Here is a 6,643-nt window from a genome sequence, read left to right as displayed (position 1 = left end):
AGATGAAAATAGGGACATTCTATTCTACATCAGGAAGCTTTTGATCTCCTGTACACATAAACATCATATACACAATTTACATGAGTCACCTTGAGCCGATTACAACTTCTCAGCCTCACCTACCTCACAGGCAGTGGCGGAGCTTCATGCGGAGAACAGGGGGAGGCGGGGCTAGTGCGCATCTTGGGGGCGTGGCATGGCACCTGCAGGGGTGTGGCGCGTGTCCTGGGGGCGTGGCGCCTGCAGGGCATGGCGCCCAGTGCGGACAGGGTGGCAGCCGCGATGGCACCCTACCGGGATCACGCTGCCAGGGGCGATGCACTCCCCCGCACTCCTCTTCCTCCGCAAGTGCTCACAAGATTGTTGTACAGGAAAAAAATGTGCGCAAGAATGGATCATATGCAACACCTTCCACAAATAAATGGAATGAAATAAAATTTTAGCTATAAGCTGCCTTGAGTCCTTGTCAGGGGAAAAGGTGGAATATAACAACAACAACATCAACATCAACAACTGTGAGAATGATCAGAAACATACCAGAGAGCAAATCCCATTGATTCAGTGGGACTTAGTTCTGAGTAAAAAAAAAGGCTGCACAGTCGTTACCCAATTACCTGGGAGTAAGGACCATTTAATATAGTGGGACTTAATTCTGAGTAAATAGTGTAAGGTTCCATTTATAATAAAGGAATAAACACTCCACACATTTCATTTAAAAAAAAGGGGCTGGCTGCTGAAGCATTGCAGTTAAAGCATTTAAAGTAGATTGCTTACATTTCCCTTCAAAATTATAGGAAGGGCTTCATATCCCAGCTTCACTATTTCCTTCTTTTGGTGCAAGTATTTTATTTTCAGTATGAACGGGATTCAGTATTTGCACCTACACATGCACACCACTTTTAATTGTTCTCCAAGATGTAAGAGAGAAGAAAAAGGGAATCCGGGACACTCCAGGATCAAAGCAGAAACCGGGATCGCTTCTGTAATTCCAGGACTGCCCCTGGAAAATTGGGACACTTGGAGGGTATGGAATACAAATTTTACCTATGCACAGCTGGCTAATCTCTCCACACAGCTTTCTCTGTTCTCTGTCCAGGTGAACATAAAGAGTTATGTTCAAGGACACATTCCAGTCAGGTAGAAACATTCAAGGAGCGTGCAAAGCAAGATTGGTAATGGATGTCACTTGGGGAGAGAGAATATGGCCTGAGGAGAGTCTCATAGGCCAGACAGAGATACCTGGGGGGCTTCATTTGTCCCCGGAGCATGAGGTTTCCCATCCTGGTGCCTAGCACACTAGAAAGAGCTGGTTTTTCCAAGCCTATGTTCATCGTTGTTTTTTTCATCTGGAACTCACCAGAACTCAGCTCCAGCACCTCTCAGGTATGTGCCATTGCCATTATAAGAGAACAAGGGAGGTGTTCATCTCTTTTTCAGGAAAAATAGCACTGCCTAGGTTCACGATTTCTCTTAGAAGGCATTAAATATGACCAAAATGGAATGCTTTAGTACATTATGGGAATGTTTTTCATGGTAGCTGTGAGGAGTTTATGAAGCTCTTTGCCTGTCTCCTTTTAACATCTGTCCTTGTACCCTGTTTGCATTTGATTAGTGAGGTGCTTTTAGATCATCAAGCCTTCTCTTAGATTTAATCCTTTTTTCTTTTTAAGAAAAAGGCTTCCTGGCTCACATGTTGTCTACAGAGCACAGTCTTTTCAATCATCAGCTCCTTTGCATTTGTGGGCTATGGGGCTCGGGAAAGGATTGATTTACGAATCCTTCCCATGATTTATGTTCTTTGCAAGAAAGGCCTTCGTGAATCACCAAGCACGCAGACACGCACACACACCATTCCTGTTCTGCTTTCAGAAACTGTACATACACTGCAGCTTCAGAAACTCTCTGAGCCACCAAGCTCCAACTGCAAGCCGTGCAGCTGTAATTATCCAACCTGTAATCAAGACACTGAATATTAAGAAATAATGAGAGCTCTTCATGCCTGGGATAATCTCTTGGGCCACTGACGTGCAAACTTGGGTGAGACCTATATAACAAACATTCTACCACATCATCGTATTCCTGGAGGCACTGTGCAATTTTCTCTCACAGATCTGCAGCCACCTGAGAGGGAAGTGGGGGAAGGGACAGACAGACCTATGAAATCACAGCTCCAATGTGAAGGTAGATGGGGCTCACCACCACATGCTCATCCTCTTTGCTAACCACTCTGAGGGCCAAACTTAGATGTGGAATTGGTCACGTACCACAGCTTCGAGAAGGGCATGCATAGGAAGCGTGAAGTTCAATCCCTGGCCTCTTCCAGCAGAGCTGGGAGACAACTATGTCTGAAGTCCTGGAGAGCTGCTTGCAGCCAGTGTGGGCACTACTGAACAGGATGGAACAATGGTCTGACTCAGAAGAAGGCAGCTTCCTATGTTCTTATGTTGTATAGTTGCAATCAAAAAACAATGGGAGAATGACATAGGCTATGAGATTAACCCCACTCAGTGGACCAGAATGTGGTCTAAACCCCCCTTTAAATCCGTATCAACGAAAAGAAAAGAAATCACTCTGAAACTTACCTACAGGTGGTACCTAACACCAAGAAAACTAGCACTAATACGCCCAGGAACCTCACCAAAATGCTGGAGAGGGTGCACCTCCACAGGCACATACCTCCACATGTGGTGGGAGTGCCCCAAAACCCAACTATTCTGGACAACAGCCATACAGGAAATACGTAAAATAACTAAGCAAGTATTAGACACCACCCCAGAATTGGCCAAGACAACAATGCCCACTTACACCACAAAGAACTCATAACCCACCTACTTTCAGCAGCCAGAAACACCATTACCATACACTGGAGAGACCTGTCAGGAGTAAGCATGGACCAATGGTACTAAATAGTATGGGAAACAGCCCTACTAGAAAAATTAACCAATAAACTGAAACTGACACGGGGACAAGCAGAAGAAGATGCCTTTACCCCGGTATGGCTCCCCTTTATCACATACACAGCCCAACAAGACAATGACAATAATCCACCAACAGCATACAAATCAATATGTCTAACCTGATCCAAAACACCCACTCACACACGAAAACAAAGATCACCACAGCCAATCACAAACAAACAACCACACCATAGGCCAACCCCAACCTCTCTCACCGCCAAAGAAACACAAATGAACAGCAGAGAACCTGCACAAGCAACGCTGACACCAAACCCTACATACATTAAGAAAATAGAAACATCGCCACCCGACTCCACCCATCTTCCCCCCCCTCCACCCCTCCACCCCCCAAAAGTCTCAACAAATGAAACTGATTTGTAAAAATGTTACATGGAAAAAATACGAGAGACATTACACATGCTTCTGTAAAACAAGAAAATCTTTAATTTATTTTTTAAAAAAAGAATGATTTCTTTCTTAAATGGGGAGAGTGGGTTGGAACAATGGTATGAGGCATGTAAGAGGGGCTTTAAGCCTTTGCTCCAACCACTGTCCCAAACAGAATCACACCCCACCTGCTGTGCCTGCTGTTCGCAATGGCAGGGAGTTCCCATTGGTGCCATTGGAATATTTGGTTTGGCCCTGTTTATGAATTCCCATGTAGCCCGAACAGTACCACCCAGGACTTTTTTTCAGCCGCAACTCAACAGAACTCAGTTCTGGCACCTCTCAGGTGTGTGCCATTGCCATTATAAGAGAACAAGGGAGGCATCCGTGGCAAGTTCTGGCGCCTCTTTTTCTAGGGAAGTAACACTGGTGCCATCCATCAGCAGACTGAAGAAAACACCATGGTTTGCAGAGGTACCAAAAGGGGGGAAGAGGGAACCCTAACAGGAAGAGCCCCAGAACAGCTCAATGAGGTCTGAGCATGCTCAGTGAGCACAGAATTCTGGCTGACTGTTACAGGGTGGGGATGGCAGAAATCTCAGGCAAGATGTCATGGTGGGATTGTCTGTCTGGAACCCTGAACAGGAGCACTCCACACTGGAACACTGCATTACAGGTTCCACTTGTCTATTATAAAACACAGGAAGTTTTCATCAGGCTATTTCCACCCCCCGTCCATGTAGCCCAGTAGGGTCTATTCTCATCTTTCCCCCAGCCCACCCCACCATTCCATTTTACAGCTGCTTCTGCATTCCTGATTTGCTTTCGTTTGTTTTTGCACCAACATTTTAGCATCGCTGATTTCAAGAAGAAGAAAAAAGGAAGGAATTCGTCTGAGCATGTGCACTTTCTCATGTTAAAATCACTTAACACATAGCAACATCTCTAGACTACAGGGATTTAAAAATGGGGTTTGCTTCTGCTTCCCTGAGGCTAAACATGTTGACGTGGGGGCGGGGGGGGGAGCAGCAGTTTGTTTTAGACAAAGGATAATATATTTTTAAGTAAAATAATTATAATAAAATGAGCATTTGTAGCCCTTTGAGCCACTCTGGGCTGCTTTGGGCAGAAGGGTGGAACAGAAAATAATTAGCCATACTCTTTAATGATTTTCTGCATTGTTTTTAATTGTGTTCTTATGTTTTAATGCTTTATGTGCCCCTGGTTTTTTTTTATTACATAACTGTATAGAAATACATTTAGAAATAAATAAAATAATACTAGGTGCACACATGCCTGGCCAACCACTCCTGACTATAATTAAAAAACAAAAAAAGTTTTTAAACAGTTGTGCCACTTGGCATCAGGCCATCAGCCCCAATGCATATGCACACCAGCCCAGGAGCTAGTATGTATGACGTTCTCACTCACTCACCTTGTCATGGTGAGTGGGCTTGCACGTTCCTATGAACCTTGTGAAAAATGCAGAGAGCAAAACCAACCCCTGTATATGGCATTTATTGACCTGACCTTCATAATGCCCTGTGGACTGTGCTTCTGAAAATCAGCTGCCCAGATAAATTTGTGAACCTCCTTCAACTCCTCCATGATAATATGGCAGCAACAATCGTAGATAACAATGGTTCTCAAAGTGAACCACTCACAGTGGGATCAGGTGTTAAACAGGGTTGTGTTATCGCCTCAATAATAAATAATTTCCATGGCCATGATCCTAGACGTTGTCAAAGGGAAACTCTCCACCAGGGTAGAAATCATATATCGAACACATGGAAAGCTCTCTAATCTGAGTAGGCTGAAAGCAAAGAGTAATGGTACCATAACCTCCGTCACAGAGCTTCAGTATGCTGATGACAACGTAGTGTGTGCACACTCAGAGGATGACCTCCAAACTATCCGAAATATCTTTGCAGAAGTTTATGAAAAGCTTGGCCTATCGCTCAATGTCCAAAAAACCAAGGTGCAGCACCACAAATCCAACTCAATAATGTAACATTGGAAAGTGTCAATCACTTCTCCTACCTGGGCAGTTATCTTTGCACGAGGGCCGACATTATGCCGAAATCCAGCACCTCCTGAGCTCTGCGAATGTTGCTTTCTCTTGATTGAAGCGCAGAGTATTTGAGGACCGGGACATTCACAGGGAAACCAAAATGCTTGTTTACAAAGCTATTGTGCTACCAACCTTACTATATGCTTGTGAAACATGGACCACTTCTAAATACCATTGCCAGCTCCTTGAAAGATTCCATCAACGGTGTCTCCAAAAAAATTTACATATAATTTGGGAAGACAGGTGAACGAATGCCAGTGTACTGGAAGAAGCAAAGATCACCAGTGTCGAAGCAATGATTCTTCAACATCAAATTTGTTGGACTGGTCATGTTGTTCGGATGCCTGATTATCGTCTTACAAAGTAACTACTCTATTCCAAACTTTAAAATGGAAAGTGTGGTGCTGGTGGTCAACAAAAGAGGTTTAAAGACTCTCTGAAGGCAAAATCTTTAAAAATGTAGTATAAACACCAAAAACTGAGAAATACTGGCCTGCGAGCACTCCAATTGGAGAACAGCCTTTACCAAAGGTGTCGTGGACTTTGAAGATACTTGAACTCAGGATGAAAGGAAGAAACATGCTTAAGAGGAAGGCACATTTGGCAAACCCTCACCATGATCAACTCCCATCCAGATACCTATGTCTCCACTGTGGAAAGACGTGTGGATCCAGAATTGGCCTCCACAGTCACTTACGGTCTCACTGTTAAGACCATGTTCATGGAAAACAATCTTACTCTGTTACGAGTGATCGCCAAAGAAGAAGATGTATGATGCTGCCCCTATTGACTGCCACTCTGGACTTTTGCTTGAGATCCAGACCTAGCTGCACTGTTGGCTACCTGTATATGTACATAGGCAGAGAAAGAAGGGGACAGCCAGTTTATGTGGTTTAACCCCAGGAATGGCTTTGACTGGCCGGATAAACCAGGTGACAGTAGCGGATGGGTCTCAAACCCTTGGTGAGTTAGGGTCTTCCTCTGCATGCAAAGACAGGCTCAGGAGGATTGAGTGCAGAAGACCAGTAGTGGGCTCAATGGTCAAGAAGGTGGTGAAGTCCCTAAGGAGGTTGGATGGTGTTTTTTATGCCTCCTTCTGGCAACTCCTGCAGCCAAGGACCAGGTGATCCTCCCTGAGGAAAGCATTCCACATACAGGAGCCACTGCAGAACAGGCCCATTCCCATGTTGCTGCTCTCCAGACCTCTTGAGGGGACACATGAAGAAGG

Source organism: Podarcis filfolensis (genome assembly GCF_964270895.1).
Source record: "Podarcis filfolensis genome assembly, chromosome: 2".
Taxonomy (NCBI): domain Eukaryota; kingdom Metazoa; phylum Chordata; class Lepidosauria; order Squamata; family Lacertidae; genus Podarcis; species Podarcis filfolensis.
Note: the sequence above shows the minus strand (reverse complement) of the source record.